The sequence below is a fragment of the Chlorocebus sabaeus genome, chromosome 7 (assembly GCF_047675955.1).
Source record: "Chlorocebus sabaeus isolate Y175 chromosome 7, mChlSab1.0.hap1, whole genome shotgun sequence".
NCBI classification, from domain to species: Eukaryota; Metazoa; Chordata; class Mammalia; order Primates; family Cercopithecidae; genus Chlorocebus; species Chlorocebus sabaeus.
In genome coordinates this window covers 129,730,099-129,747,708 of record NC_132910.1, presented here as the reverse complement: position 1 = coordinate 129,747,708, position 17,610 = coordinate 129,730,099, and the positions used below count along the sequence as shown (strand labels likewise).

The following is a 17,610-nucleotide window of genomic DNA, read 5'->3' as shown; positions in this document are numbered from 1 at the left end:
ATTATAGTTATATGTCTTTTCGTTTTGAGACGGAGTCTCACTCTGCCATTCAGGCTGGAGGGCAGGGTGCGATCTTGGCTCTGAAAGATTCTCCCTGGGGCCTGAAAGCTTAAGGGAATGGGTAGCTGCCCCCTCCTCAGACCTAGTCCCAAGGCTCAAGACCACTTGCGCCAGCAGCGTGAGTCAGCAAGATAGCAGAAGCAGGCAGAGAGCTGGCCAGAAGATACGTAACCCCTGAAGATCCAGAGGGAGGCTGTCCAGGTGCTACGTAGCAGTCATGTCAGAGAGGGACACTTCGTGTTTACAGAGGGTTATAAAACCCATGCCCTGTCCTCACTTGGGGCTGATGTCGTTTTAGGCCCCAGCTTGCCTGCACCCAGACGCTCATTAAAACAGCGTGTTGCTCCACATTGCCTCGTGTTGTTTGTTGGCACTCTCTCGGCGTTCAAATCAATACAAGAACCTTGAAGGCTCACTGCAACCTCCACCTCCCAGATTCGAGTGATTTTCCTGTCTCAGCCTTCCAAGTAGCTGGGATTACAGGTGTGAACCACCACGCCAAGCTAATTTTGTATTTTTGTTAGAGACAGGGTTTCACCATGTTGACCAAGCTGATCTCGAACTCCTGACCTCAGGTGATCTGCCCACCTTGGTCTCCCAAAGTACTGGGATTACAGGCGTGAGCCACGGCACCCGGCCTACTTTTATATTTCTTCGGGGTAAAATATGTATATATTTCCATTAAGTATTTATGTAGGAGTCATATTACAACCTGTAACTTTAACAGATTCTGTCAAATTATTTTTCAAATAGGTTGCACCAAAGTATCCTCTTAACAGCAGGGTATGTATGCTCTATCTAGTTACTCCACATTCTCATTAACTATATTGTCTGTCTCTCAATTTTACATTTTGGTAGATATTCGATACAGCAGTTGTGATTTTTACTTCCATTTTTCTTATTACTCAAGAAAGGGAACATTTTTTCATACATTATGAGAATGGCAGTTCACCAATGTGATCTTCCTCCCAAACACTCATAACCCAATGTATCAGAAAAATCCAATTGAGCGGCACTCTAGAAAAAAGCTGACCAGTACTTTTCACACTTTGAAAGCAATGAAAATCATGAAACGTCTGAGAATCTATCACTGTCAAGGAAAGCTTAAGCTACATGACCACTAAACATAATGTGGTTTGCTGAACGGGAACTTGGACCAGTAAAAGTACAGCAAGTAAACACTGAGACATTCTAAAAAAGGCATAGACTTTAGTTACTAATAATGTGTCCCATTAGTTCATTAATTGTAGTGAATACACCATATTCATGTAATATGTCAATAATACAAGAATATTAGTGTAGGTTATATGGGAATTCTCTGTACTATCATCACAAATTCTCTCTCAATCTACAACTGTCCTAAAATGAAAAATTTAAACACATAGACCTAGAATATTTTTTTTTTGCATTGTTTGACTGTCCAGAATCATACTCCTAAATCTTAATAAACAACTTTAAAATACTCTACTAATAAAGATATTGCTCAATCTTAGAGTAGAAATTGAAGTTTCATGTCTATACATGTTTAAAAGAATTATTTTATTTTTTTCAAAATTCAGTGTAAAAGGTCACTAAATTCTTAAAGGTACCTTTTGTAGACTCTGAATGAGAGACTAAAAGGAACATAGATTTCTAAACTGCCTCACAGCACTGATACTCCATGATTGACTTACTGTGACAAATAGTAAATGAGATTTTTTTTTAAAGTCCACAATGCCACAGTGAGTAATTTTTCTGCCCCAAGCATGCAGTAGGTAAAAGAAGCCAAATATGTCTTTTTGAGAAGGAAACATCACTTTTATTTTATCAACGCATGAGATTAATTTCAGTAGAGCTGATCTCCATGAATATATTTCCCTTCTGACATTGCCAAGGTCAATGGAATTTTAACTTCCTGGTGCATTTGTACTGGTTACACAGCTTAAGCCTTCGTAGAGCAAATATAACTCACCATCTATCAAGTTTGCTTTTTAAAGTTCAAGTTGAATATTTCTATTTCTAGCTCAGCCTTTACATGCTCTGCTGGTTTTTTCTCTGTGCCATATTCCTTGGCTTCTTTTATGTACCTAAGATCTCAGATTATATTGATTAAGGTTTCTTAGTGAACACCAAAAAAAAAAAAAAAAGGGAAATAAAAGATTATTGGATTTAAAGCAATAATTACTCATGAGCACTGAGCTTGCAAGCATAAACTAGGGTTGATGTTTACTATAATTAGAATTACGCGGTGATGAGAAAATTCAGTGTTATGTGTATATGTGTGGAAGAATGGGTAATGTGGTGGCCTTTTTAGACCATGTGACTTATGTGATTGTTCCAGACAGATTTTTAAATGAATGACTTCAAGCAATATACAAAGTAGAATAATGTACACAGATAAAAAATAAAAATATTGAATTTATACATCTTAAATAATTTGGTTTTAAACTAAATCTGTACTCTAGACATTTATCTTTACATATTTGATCCATTTGAAACATCTTTTAAGTTTTAGCAATTTATCATTTTTTTAATGAAGAACTCTATCAAAGCTGTTCCTCTACATTTGCCAATTCTAATACTGCCAGTTAAAGTAAACAACCCTGCAGTTTGATAAACGAAAGTTCTGCTGTATATTTCAAAAAGTAAAATACAACCAAGCACATCTGCTTGGGTATACTAAGGCATAAATATGATTTTACTTTTAATGAAAAACTCACCTGTTGTTTAATGAATGAATTTCTTTTTTAAATTTAACTTTTATTGTAAGTTCACGGGTACATATGCATTTTTGTTATGTAGGTAAACTTGTATCGTGGGGGTCTGTTTTATAGATGATTTTGACACCCAGATATTAAGCCTAGTACCCACCATTTTTTCTAATCCTCTCCCTCCTCCCACCCTCCAGTGGGAGGCCTCAGCGTCTGTTTTTTTTTCTTTTATTTGTCGATAAGTTGTCATCATTTAGTTCCCACTTATAAGTGAGAACATGCAGTATTTGGTTTTCTGTTCCTGCATTAGTTTGTTAAGGATAATGACCTCCAGCTCCATCCATGTTCTTGTAAAGGACATGAACTTGTTTTTTATGGCTGCATAGTATTTTATTGTGGGAGCTGGCCAGCAGCCCGCAATGTAACAGGGGCTCTCTCTTTGTTCCCAGGTGGATCGGCAGGTCGAGAAATAATAGACACACACAAGATAGAGAAAGCTGGGTCCAGGGGTGTTACCGCCTTCTGGTCCCATGGTGCCAACAATGCACTGGATATACCAGCGTTTATTATTACGTTTAGTGAGGGCCAGGGTAGGTTAGTGAGGGATTTAGGATCATTTGATTATGAGGTGAGATGGTTATATGGGCATTAAGTAATTCTTTAACATAACATCTGCATGCAGAAGAATAGTACACAGAGGTAAGAATTTACAACATAGTGTGTGCATCAGTAGTTTCTAACAGAGCCTTAAAACAGAAACACAGTCTTTCCATAACCTATGATTAGCAAGATATTAATCAGCAGTAACAGTTGCAGCAAGAGCTGGGTACAAACAATCCATAGTAACAGGACGTGAAGCTAGACAAATGGTTAGACCAGAAATTCTCAGAAGGGAGTATGCCTTAACCCCAAAGAGGCCCAGAAGACCCGGGGCAAGATGAGGGCGTTTGTAGCCCTATCTTATCCATATGGACAGGTGCCCCCCATGTGTCCATTTATAGGCTCTCCACAAGGGTGGCATTCCATTCCCAGAGCTATGAACATCTGTTTTTCTGGGATAGGAATCTTGGTGATGTGAAACCTCCCTGACTGCACGTCCATTCACAGGCTCTCTGTAGGGGGAAGCACATCACATGCTGTTGGCTCATTCTGGCAGACCAACCTGGCATTGTCTTTACACAATCCTGCATACAATTTTGTATTTACAATAATCAGGAGCATTTCATCTTTTATTCCATAGCAATAGTTTCAGGGGGTCTCCCTACAGTATGCCATGGTGTATATGTACCATATTTTCTTTTTCCAGTTTTCCTTTGATGGGCATTTAGGTTGATTCCATGTCTTTGCTATTGTGAATGGTGCTACGATGAACATATGCATGCATTTCTTTATGATAGAATGATTTACATTCCTTTGGGTATGTACCCAGTAATGGGAATTCTGAGTCAAACAGTGTTTCTGTTTTAGGATAGGTCTTTGAAGTAATCACCACACTATTTTTCATAGTGGTTAAACTAATTTATAATCCCACCAACAGTATACAAGCGTTCTTTTTTCTCCACTACCTCACAGGCATCTGTTATTTTTTGACTTTTTATTCATAGCCATTCTGACTGCTGTGAGATGGTATCCGATTGTGGTTTTGATTTGCATATCTCTAATAATCAGTGATGTTGAACTTTTTATACGTGCTTGTTGGTGGCATGTATGTCTTCCTTTGTAAAATGTCTGTGCATGTCCTTTATTCACTTTTTAATGGGGGTAATTCGATATTTTCTTGTAAATTTGTTTAAGTTCTTTTTAACTTTCTATTAGTTTCTGCACAAAGAGTGCAGAAACTCTTTAATTACATCCCATTTGTCAATTTTTGCTTTTGCTGCAATTGCTTTTTGTGTCTTTGTCATGAAATCTTTGTTATTCCTAAGTCCAGAATGGTATTGCCTAAGTTGTCTTCCAGGGTTTTGATAATTGTGGGTTTTACATTTAACTCTTTAGTCTATCTTGAGTTAATTTTTGTATATGGTGTAAGGAAAGGATCCAGTTTCAATCTTCTGCATATGGTTAGCCAGTTATCCCAGCGCCATTTGTTGAATAGAGTGTCCTTTTCCCATTGCTTGTTTTTGTCAGTTTGTTGAAAATCAGACAGTTGTAGGTGTGCAGCCTTGTGTCTGGGCTCTATTCTGTTCCGTTGGAATATGTGTCTGTTTTTGTACCATGATGGCCTTTTCCTTCTTAATTTGCCTTATAGACAACTTGCCACCTGGCAACATTTGGATATGATCACATTTGTATAAAGATAAATGTAAAAATTTTTAAATGAGAATTTCAGACTATTGAAGAAAATAATATTAAAGAGATTCATCAGGGAAATAATTTATCTATTTCATGGTTTCTTTCAAAATGTCTAACATCGTTCTTTTTTATTCTAGTAACAGAATCCTGTGTTTTTTGGGGGAATAGTTCCTCCCTTACTTGATGTGGTCAAGTGAGGCCTTCAGCATGAGAAACAGAGTGGTAGAATTATGAGCCAGGTCGGCCAGTATCTGCCAGCTCCTTGGGCATGGGTTTTGGTTGAGAAAATGGCATATGACACAAACTGGGACAGTCAGATTTGTTTTACTGAATTGAAAGGACACAGAAAGATGACATTTTCTTTTAAAGGTTATTAAGAGTAAGATACATTTTAGCCTAAACCTTCTGGTGCTTATTTGTTCCACCATGTAGAAACATCCCTCAAGAGAATGGAGTCAGCCTGTACGAGCATGGAGCCAAAACACAGACAGGCATATCCCTCAAAATATTTTTGAGTGCTTCTCTCAAGCCGTACCTAAAGCTACTTATAGCTTGACCTTCTCAGTGAGACTCTGAACGCTTTGCATTTGATTTCTGTCCCTTTCATTGAAACATAAGAGAATAATATGTGAAAGCATACATATATAGTTATTTCCTTCATCTATGTCCCCGTCTGGTTTCTGGCCAACATTGTTTATAGCAATTGCAATGGACTGAATATGTATATGTCCTCAAAATCTATATGTTGAAATCCTAACCCTCAAGGTTATTAAGAGGTGGGGCCTCTGAGAGATGATTAGGTCCTGAAGGTGGAGTTCTCATAAATGACATTATTGCTCTGATTACAGAGACCCCAGAGAGATCCTGTGCCCCTTCCTACATGTGAGACCAGAGTGAGAAGACGGCCATCTGTGAGGAATTGGGTCCTCACCAGACCCAATCTGCCTGAGCCGTGACCTTACACCGAATCTGCCTGAGCCGTGACCTTATACTTTCCAGCCTCCAGAACTGTGAGAAATAAACTTCTGGTTTTTTTGTAAGCCAGTCAGTCTGTGGGGTTTTACTATAGCAGGCTAGCCTGAATTAAAACAGCAGTCCATGATAAATGCCATATATACATTAGGAAAAAGGAGACCACAATGCTTAAAACATCTTGCCAAATACACAACCACCTTAAGCTTTTTAGGAAGTCACAACTATGAGAAAAGTCAGTTCTAGCAGGGGTTTCAGTAAGGTGATTCTGCTTTGTGACAATGGAATCTTTGTAAAAACAGAATTAAAAAAAAAAACAAAACCCAAAACTGTTGTACAGATATTCTCCTTTGATTGATTGTGTATCAGAAAGACACTAATTGTTCTTTTTGGGAATACAATTAAGAAATTAAAATGTATACATGCCAAATCAGTAAAATCTAAAAGAGCAAAATTGAAGAATTTTGCCATTAATCTGCATTTAGCCCCATTTGTCATCCAAAAGAGTAATGATCCCATTTTATCAATGTCAAGTTTTAATGCCTTACTTTTATGGCGGGGGCTCTATTTTCTTTCACCTGGTGCACTTTTAAATTTCACAATTAAAGAACAGCATTTACTAAGCTTTAATTAAGTTTGATTAATATGTATGAATATTTCACTCCTATTACTGGAAAAAATTTTTGGACTTTTTTTCAGTAGATGACATGCCAGTCTAATATAAAAATCAGACTTTTAGTTTTGAAATGTTGGCACGTTTTGCTTTGTGGAATATTCCAGTGAATCAAATAATTTCATGTGGTGTATGAGCTTAATGGCATTGGAAACGGCAGGGCCTTGGCTTGTTTTAAATCAGAATTAGAGATGTGCCAACCTGTCAGAACTCCTATGCACAAAGTACACTATAGTTCTTCACACCCTTTTGAGTTCATATCAATCATTTGAAAATAACATTTTTCCCTCAGAATGAGCTGTCACTATCAATTTGAATAGTGGCTGTTGCGCTGGAATGTATCCAAATTTTCAGCAAGCCATTTGGTTCATTATATCACAAACCAAATGACTCGCAAAACCGTATTTTTTCATACCGTTTTAAACCAAATACAGTAATATCTCTGCACGGATTTCAGTCATAATTAAGATATTTTAATGCAAATATCTATTTAGATTTCTATTTTTTCCTATTTTGTTAGTATTTCTGATTCACTTTGCGATATTCAATTAAAAACCATTTTTCTCAGTTTGCAAATGTGTTTCATTCAGTGGTACTCTAATTCTGGTTATATGTGATTACCAAAATGCAAACAAATTTTGTGATGTCCTGTTCCTGTTAGAAAACTGTAAAACACTAAATGTCATTCAATAAAGATCGTGCTCATGATAAAAGAATACTTGTGAAACATAGATCTGAATAAAAAATATTTTTCTCATTTTAGCACAGTTACCATACATGGCATTTCATAAAAGTCCTGTGATTCTAGGATGTTACTTGCACTGATGTGTCATTAAATGTGGCACAATCTTTTTCATGGGACCTACAATGTAAAATCAGCTGCATTTTTTCCTAGAGGAAAACATCTACTGCCCTTCTCTCCTTGCATTTTTGTTTCATTCTATTTCAAAATTAATACATAAGCTTTTGTATTTCAGGAGATAAATTATTTATTTTTTCAACCACAGAGATTTCCATTTGTACAAGCTATCAATTCCAATTGAGTTTGTATTATTAACTCAAATAAGCTTTACAAACTATTATGTAAGACATATTCATAGAGGATTATTGCAATGAAATCACATAAACTTTACAGAAAACATATTTCACAAGTTCTGGAAAAATTAATACCTCAGAAGATATTGTTGATGTAGAAAATATGAAGTCCAGATTGGGGCATTCACTTTTGATTCCTAGATTTCAAATTACTTTGCCACTTTGAGTTTACTCTGTGTTATATATTACATAACATGAGGCTGAAACACTAAACTGCCTATATCACTAGGAAGTTGTAAAAGTAACACAAAGTAACAGGTGTAAAAGGAATTTGAGGCATTGGAAGTGTCACACTGCAGGAAGTACAGAGACATCACCTGCTACAATGATGCTAGAAAATCCAACTTAATTTTACCTACATTTTTAAATGATGTCTGAAAACACCTTTTGCAGCACATTTACTTCTTTCTATCTTTTATCAAAACTTAAAACCTCAGAATTTATTTGTTGGTTCTCCTGGCTAACCGATCAATTCTTGGTAGTTACTCTTCTGTCCTTTCTATTTTGCCCTAGGAAGTCTGCATTCTCATACTGAACAAAATTTTTGGTCTTGAACATTCGCAATTATTTCTTTGATTCTGTGTTCTTCTCTGGTGATAACTTCTCTTTCAATCATAGACAGTGTGCTTCCCACTCCCCTAATTCATAAACATGGTGTTATGGATCATCATGTTACTAATTCACTTTCATTTGCAAATTATTGATCTGACACTACCATTAAAATTACTTCATCAGATTTAATGGCACTTTAGCATGACTTTCTATTTTCATTACCTCGATTTATGCCCAGGATTACATCAGTATCTTGTTCATTTTCTTTGTAATTAGATGTGTTTTGCCATATATGTCAATGACTACTGATTTCCTATTGATTTCTTATTTTTCTTCTAAATTTTGTAAAATTATTATTTTTAATCACCAAATTTCAATGAATTTTATGTGTATTAGGTTTCACTTACACACATGGGCAAATAACACTTGGATCACATCACCGTGAACTATGCTTTGATCCAAAGATTTTAAATTCTAACACTCATAGTCATCCCCAATAGTCTAATTATTGTAATATCTACATCCAATATTTGTATAAAATACTCGCATTCCTTCAATCTTAACTTCAGCATTTAAACCATCTCATATTTTTTCAAAACTTAAGCAGCAAAATGAATGTTCTATCCTTCCATTGACTCTTTGGTGGATCATTTAAAAAATACATTATATTCTCTTTTTATTGTTGTCACTATTATTATTATTATTATTGCCATATTAGTGGGTGTGAAGTGGCATCTTGCTGAGATTTTGATTTGTATTTCCCCAGTGACTAATGATGTTGAGCACCTTTTAGCCATTTGTACATCTCTTTGGAGAAACAGCTATCCAAGGTTTATTCCCATTTAAAAAATTGGTTCTTTGTCTTTCATTGTCAAGTTGTAAGGGTTCTTATATATTCGGGATAGTAGATTTTTACGATATCTTGATTTGCAAATATTTTTTTCTTTTCTGCAGTTGATGAAAATGTGCTGAAATTGGAATCCTCAAACATTGCTGGTGAAAATGTAAAATACAGTTGCTATGGAAAGTAGTTTGTTGGCATCTCAAAAAGTTGAACATAAAATTATTATATGAGCCAGTGATTTCACTCTTAGGTATATACTCAAAAGAATTAAAAACAAGCACGCAAACAAATACTTGCGCATGAATGTTCATTGCAGCACTATTCACAGTAGCCAAAAAGTGGAAACATAACAAATGTTCATCAGAAGATAATAAACAAATGAAATGGAATGGATTCATACAAATATTATTCAGTCATTAAAAATGAAAATAGTTTTATATGCTGTAACCTAGGGGAACCTCAAAAGCATTATCTAAGTGAAAGAAGTCAGACACGACAATCCTATATTATATAATTCCATTTATATGCAGCTTTTAGAATAGATAAATACATATAGACTGAAAGCAGACTAGTGTTTATTGGGGGTTGGAGAAGAGAGATGGGATTGATTGCCTAATGAGTATCGAATTTCTTTTAGAATGATGTAAACACCTTAGAACTAAATAGGGGAGATGGTTGCACAATATTGTAAATGGACTTAATACCACTGAATTGTACACTTTATAAAGGTTAATGCTTAAATTGATGTTACATGAATTTTATCTCAATTTTAAAAGTTAAATATTATAAAATTTTGTAAAACGTCTTAAAATTCTTTCCATCTAACTACAGTACTATCTTTGGGTATCCAGTAAGATCTGTTTGTGCTTCCACTCCTCACTGACGATTTTTTTTCATCGTATGTAAGACTTTCATTTCTTTAGCCACCTTTCATACCATTTCTCTTTTTCCAGCAAGAAATGTCTCATTCTTTTCCAAAGTTACAGTTTTTACATATATTGGCTTCATACCCTCTTCTAGGTCCTGCTTCATCAATTAAACCTACTCTTCCTCTTTTCTGTTTACCTGCCATCCATATTTTGTCCTTTCTTCTGGATCTACACATTTAACTTGATTGATTTACTGTTGGTACCTTCCTTTACCTTCACTCCATATGAAAACATCTACCCCTCTTTCTTTAAATTTTAACAGCACTCATCCTGAATGAGGGAGATGAAATACATCTAAGGCACTGGGATTGTCTATTGTATTTGAGAAAGGGTCAGCAAAATATATCCTATGGGCCAAATATGGCCCAACATCTATTTTGTAATTAACATTTTGGGGAACAAGGCACACTTATTCACTTATATATTGTCTGTAGTTACTCATATTACAATGACAGTGTTGAGTAGTGAACACAGAGACAATATTGCCCACAAAACCTAAAATATTTACTATCTGGCCCTTATAGAAAAAAAATTCAGGTTCCTATATTGAAATATCAATAGATTTCAGAATTCTATATTAGAGTAACAGTAGGTATTTTAAGAGATAAAGCTCCAAATCTCTGGATTTACATGATAGAAATGTATTCTCACCTAAATTCTATGAAATAGCGATATGGATTCAGGAAACAAGCTTGCAGATGCTTTCCGAAAGTGCCTGGACTTCAACTGGCACGTGGTCAAAAAAAATGTGAATAATTATATTGAACTTTTCCTATTTTTCTTTCTTCTTTAATAGAATATACCTTTAATTGTTATATATTGCTTCCACCAATGCCACCTTCTGGTTATACTTCTACTACTAGCTCAGTCATGCCTCTTCAGAGGTGCAGGGTACCAGTAACTTCTTGGAACTTTAACTCCTTAGATTTCTAAGGAGAGAAAACATTTCCTCCCAGTTCCAGATATACCTGCAACAGGCTTTGAAAATCCTCCTCGAGCTCTGGATCTTAGCTGTGGAGAGGGCTTCTTCTAACTGTTTGCATTTAGACAGTATCAATTCCTGGTGTTTCCTGGATCTGGCTAAAATGACAACAGTGACATAATGCCAAGTTCTGCTGAAAGGTAACTGGAGTAGACTAAGAGTCTCTTATCTCAATCCAGAGTTGTTTTGAGGGCTTGGACTGGGCAGGTCTTGCATGTAAGAGAATGAATATTGTCAGTGCTTCTAGAGACGGAGAACACAACACTTCAGACATTCTCCTGAGAAAAATGGCTTTCCTTGTGTGTCTGGTTTGTTGTTGTTGTTGTTTGCTTGTTTGTTTTGTTTTTGAGACGGGAGTTTCACTTTTGTTCCCCAGACTGGAGTACAATGGCACGATCTTGGCTCACGGCAACCTCTGCCTCCAGGGTTCAAGCGATTCTCCTGCCTCAGCCTCCCAGGTAGCTGGAATTACACTCATGTGCCACCACGCTCGGTTAATTTTGTATTTTTGGTAGAGATCGGGTTTCTCCATGTTGGTCAGGCTGGCCTCAAACTCCCGATCTCAAGTGAGGCCTGCATCGGCCTCCCAAAGTTCTGGCACTGCAGGCATGAGCCACCGCACCTAGTGTCTATTTTATACAACAAACTATTTAAACGCTTTGACTCGAGCTTCGAGCAAGAACTGGTTATAACGTACCATATCGAAGGACAAAACATAATGAATTCATCAACGGATCAATATAATGAGTGTTTTCTTCTTCCCAATCCTCAGTATTCTACATGTTTCTCTTATATTTCAAAATACCGAAGTACATTATTTTAACTGTTATTAAATACCTCTTTCTTTTTGAAATCTGTGTTCTTGTCTTCTTTAAAGCCCCTTGTTTTCCTCATATATATCCCAGACTATTCCACCTTTATCTCTCTTACTAAATCTATATCCTAGCACCAACTAGTCATTGCCCTCACTGTTAATTATGACCAGATTCTGTACTTGTTTTTAATATCTCATTTTTCAAAAGTTGTCTGCAGTTTCCCGTTTCCCACATTCAAAGATCACCATTATTTTATCATTTACATTTCTATGTACTTAGTACTAATGTATTTTTTTCAATTACTAAATATAACATACAGAGGAACAGGTTTATAGAGTATTTTAGTGCACCGTAGAAATAAAGCGAGCAGTTGTGTAAACAATATTCTTATTCCTGTGATTAGAAATTAGAACCCGGTAGATCTCTAAATTCATTTTTTTTTTTTAATTATAAGGCCTGCCCACTGTCTTCAGATAAATACTTTCCTGACTAATTTTCTTCTGTTCTGATTTTATTCATAGATTTTATCACCTAAGTTTTCATCCCTAAACTATAATTTTGTTTTGCATATTTTGAATTTATATTATTGTAGTCATACTTTTCAAGTTCATTTTGGCTAGCTTATTTCCCGCAGCATTACATTTTAAAATGCATCCATGTTCCTGTATACTGCTACCGTTTGCCTTTTATTGCAGTATAAAGTCTAATTGAACATGCAATTATTTAATCAGCTATAATATTTGTGATGGCTATTCAAGTTAGTTCCAGTTTTGTCAATAATAATCTATGGCTTGTGAACATTCTAGTACGTACATTATGGTGTTCATAGGGGAAGTTTTATAAACAGCAGAAAGAAAAATTGTGGCATAACAGGACTTGTGTTATTTTAAATGTTATTAGATGATTTTAAATGTTATTAGATGATGTCAAAGGTTTTCTAAACTGAATTTACCAATTGATATCTCAATTAGCAATGAATTAGAGTTCCCATTTCTTTGTATCTTTCTTGTAATTGCTTTTATGTACAAAAACTTTCCTGATTTTACATTTTTTCCACATGGATAATGACACAATTAATTAAAAACCATATTTTCACCACTCTTTTCTTTAATAACTTCTAATAGCTTTTAAAATGTTTCATGATTAGCTTTCCCGTGTCTGGTTGCATGTACTTTAAAGATGTCATATATTTTGATGTAATAATAACTGGTAGCTTTTAAAACTTCATTTTCTAATTAGCAGATTATCTGCATAAATAAGTAAAATATCTATTTTTACAGAATTTTCATATATAGCAGCTATATCAAAAAATCTTAATGATTGTAATATTTATCTGGAGATTACTTTTCAGATTTTTTTCTTTTTTTTTTTGAGATGGAGTCTCGCTCTGTCGCCCAGGCTGGAGTGCAGCGGTGCAATCTCCGCTCACTGCAAGCTCTGCCTGCCGGGTTCACGCCATTCTCCTGCTGCAGCCTCCCAAGTAGCTGGGACTCTGGGCGCCCGCCACCACGCCCAGCTAGTTTTTTTGTATTTTTAGTAGAGACGGGGTTTCACCGTGTTAGCCAGGATGGTCTCCATCTCCTGACCTTGTCATCAGCCCGCCTTAGCCTCCCAAAGTGCTGGGATTACAGGCGTGAGCCACCACGCCTGGCCTCAGATTTTTTTCATATCTCATCTCGCTTTTGTAAACACTTGCAGTTTGTTTTTACCTCTCCAATTATTTCACTTTTTTTCTTTGTTTTCATATATTTACTTACATGCATTTTAAATTGAACGTGTCAAAATTAAATATGTTTACAGTGTACATTGTGTTTTGTTATATGCATACATGTGAATAATTCAATCAAGCTAGGAACATATCTACCACTTGAAATACTTTTCATTTGTTTGTGAACATTTAAGATATCTGTTGGAATTTTTCAAAAATGCAATACATTATTAACTACAGTCACCACGCTGTACAGTAGATCTTTAGAGCTTACTTATCTTATTTAACTGAAGCTTTGCACCCTTTAAGGAACATCTCCCCATTCCCCTGGACCTTACCACCATAGCTTCTGTCAACCACCATTCTACTTTCTGCTTCTATAAGCGACTATTTTAGAGTCTACCTGTAAGTGAGATCATGCTGTTTGTCCTTCTGTGATTGACTTATTTCATTTAGCATGTCATATTGCATATTTATTCACGTTTTTGCAGATGACAGGATTTTTCTTTTTTTTAAGTCTGAATGGTACTACATTCATTTCATTATTTTCCCTTTGATCATACAACCAGAAATAGGATTGCCGAATTATCTTTCTATATTTTAAACATTTGAGGAACCACTATATCGTTTTCCAAAATTATGGCTCCAGTTTAAATTTCTACCAACTGCATACTAGGATTTCCTCATATCTACATCCTCAAGAGCAGTTATTGTTTACCTTTTTGATAACAGCCATTCTAATAGTCATGAAGTTTGATTTAATAGTTTATTGTGGTTTGATTTTGCATTTCCCTTAAGATTAATGATGTTGCATATATTTTCACATATCCATTGGCCATTTGCAAGTCTTTTCTTGAGAAATGCCTGTTTAGGTCTTTTGCCCCTTTTTTAATTGGATTATTATCATTACTTTGCTATTGAATTGAGTTTATTATATATTTTAGATATTGACTCCTTATCAGATGTCTGGTTCACAAATACTGTGCCCCATTCTGTAAGTTGTCTCTTTGTTTGTTGTTTCCTTTGCAATGCAAAGCTTCCTAGTTTGATGTGGTTTTATGTCTGGTGTCGCTTTTGTTGTTATGCTCTTTTGGGTGATAACAAAAAAATTATTACCCATACCAATGTCAAGAAACTTTTCTTTCATGGTTCTTTCTAGCAGTTTTATAGCTCAGTCTTTAATTCATTTCAAACTGATTTTTGTATATGGCATGAGATAAGAACCCAATTATATTCTTTTGCATGTGAATACCCAATTTTTTCCAACACTGTGTATAAAATAGATTGTCCTGTTCCCATAATGTTTCCAGCACCTTTGTCAAAATTTGATTTACTCTAAATACGTGAGTTTATTTTTGGTATCTCTTTTAGTTCCCCTGCCATTGGTCTACATAACTGCCTTTATGCCAGCATTATGATGTTTTGATTACTGCAGTTTTGCAGTGTATTTTGAAATCAGGTAATGTTATGCTCTAGCTTTGTTCTTTTGTTCAAGATTTCTTTGGCTATTTGGATCTTTTGTTGTTCCAACTAATTTTAGAATATTTTCTATTTATGTGAAAAATATCATTGGTGTTTTGATATGGATTACATCAAATGTTTGTATCAAATTGGATAGTACAGACAGTTTAACATTATGTAGCCTTCCAATCCATGAACATGGGATATACCTTTATCTGTTTGTGTCTTGTTTAATTTCTGTCATTAATGTTTTGCATATAAGTTTATTAGAGATAATGGCCTATAATTTCATTTGCTTGTAGTGTCTGGCTTTGGCATAAGGGTAGTGCTGGCCTCATAAAGTGTACTTAGAAGTGTACTCATCTCTTTAATTGTTTCGCATTTTCTATTTCTTCATGGTAATCTTGATATGTTGTATGTCTTCAGAAATTTGTTCATTTCTTCTAAATTATTCTGTTTGTTGATACATAATTATTCATAGTGCTCTTTTATAATCTTTTTATTTATTTGGTGTCAGTTGTAATATCTCCTTTTTTGTTTATGATTTTTGTCTTCTCTTTTTTCCTTAGTTGGTCTTATCTAAAGGTTTGTCAATTTTATTTTTAAATAAACAACTTTTGTGGATAATTTCTATTAATTTTTGAGACTCTTCTTAATTTTATTTCTGCTCTGACCTTTATAATTCCCTTCCTTCTTCAGAATTTGGTCTCAATTCTTGAGGTGTAATGTTAGGTTGTTTATTGAAGATCTTTCTTCTTAATGTTTGAGTTTATCACTATAACTTCTTTTAAATTTTGCTTTGGATTTCTTCTTTAACCTTTTGATAGTTCAGGAGTATTTGTTTAATTTCACATATTTGTGAATTTTTAAATTTTCCTCCTGTTATTAATTTCTAGTTTTATACCATAATGGTCAGATAAAAAAATACTTGTTATAATTGCAATCTTCTTGAATTTGTTAAGATTTGTTTTGTTGCCTAACACATCATCTATCCTAGAGGATGTTCCTTGTGTATTGGGAAAGAAGGCATATTCTAGTATTCTTGGATGAAATGTTTTGTATGTATCTGTTAGGTCCATTTCATCTATAGTATTGCTTATATCCACTGTTTCATTATTAATATTCTGTCTGGATTACCTGCCTATTATTTAAAGTTGGGTACTGAAGTCCCTTTCTATTATTGTAATGCTGGTTGTTTCTTCCTTCAGTTCTGTTAATATTTGCATTATTCATTTAAGTGCTCTAACATTGGGTGCACATATAGTTACAATTGTTATATCTTGTTGATGATTGACTCCTTTATTATATAATAACCATCTTTGTGTCTTGTGATAATTTTGACATGAAGTGTATTTTGTCTGATATAAATTTAGCCACACCTCCTCTCATTTTCATGAATTTTTTTAATCCCTTCACTTTCTACTTATGTGTGTTCTTGAATCTAAAGTGAGTGTCTTATAGGCAGACTATAGACAAATCTTTAAAAATCAATTCATTCACTGTATGTCTTTTGGTTGAATAATTTAATCTAATATATTTGAAGAACTGATGAAGAGGTAAGGACTCATTATTGCCATTTTGTTAATTACTTTCTGATTATTTTGTATTTTCTTTCTTTCTTTCTCTCTTTCTTTCTTTCTTTCTTTCTTTCTTTCTTTCTTTCTTTCTTTCTTTTTTCTCTTTCATCTTTCTTTCTTTTATCTTTTTTGATTTGATGAGTTTTTGTAGTGGTAAGATTTGATTTATTTCTCTTTGTCTTTAGCGTACCTACTATAGATTTTTTTTTGTTACCATGAGGCTTAGAAGAAACATATTATAGTTATAATACTTTATTTTAAGCTGAGGGTAACTTAATTTTGACCATATACCAAAGGTTTATATTTTAACTTCTCTCCCAACATTTAATGTTATTGTTATCAATATAAATTCTTCTTGTGCATCTATTAAATTATTATAGCTATAGTTATTCATAGTATTTTCATCTTTTAAGTTTTATGTTAGAGTTAAAAGTGATTTATGAACCATTTTTACAGTATTAGAGTATTCTGAGTTTAAATGTATTTTTATCTTTACAGTGAGTTTTATGTATTTACGTGTTTTCATGTTAGCCACTGGTATTTTTTCATTTCCACTTAAAGAACTTTCTTTAGCATTTCTTTTAAGGCAAATCTAGTAGTAATGTTTGTTGTTTGTTGAGGAAGGTATCTTACTTTACATGCTTTTGTTTGTTGAGGAAGGTATCTTACTTTACATGCTTGCTTGGCATTCTTTTCTTGGCAGGTAGTTTTTTTCCTTCAGCATTTTGAATAGATCATTCCACACTCTCCCAACCTTCAATGTTTCTGCTGAAAGGTCAGCTAACAGTCTTACAAAGATTCTTTTGTATGCGATGAGTTGGTTTTTTCTTGTTGCTTTCAAAAGTCTCTCTTTTTCCTTGGCTTTTAAGAATTTGATTATAATATGTCTCAATAAAGATCTATTTATATTAACTTATTTAGGGTTATTTTGACTTTCTGGAGCTGATGTTCATTTTTCCT

At 34.4% G+C, this 17,610-nt stretch overlaps 1 long non-coding RNA gene across 2 annotated transcripts in view; it reads left to right on the top strand.

Annotated features, from left to right (window-relative positions):
* LOC119622303 (uncharacterized) overlaps positions 1-17,610 on the top strand; it is a 35,169-nt gene that overhangs the window by 5,668 nt on the left and 11,891 nt on the right. The window contains exon 3 of one of the 2 annotated variants that reach the window (XR_012093572.1): positions 5,891-6,052. This is a non-coding gene — a long non-coding RNA (uncharacterized lncRNA). Of the gene's footprint in view, positions 1-5,890; positions 6,339-17,610 lie in introns of those variants that run through there. The other variant, XR_005238950.2, reaches the window with a different exon arrangement.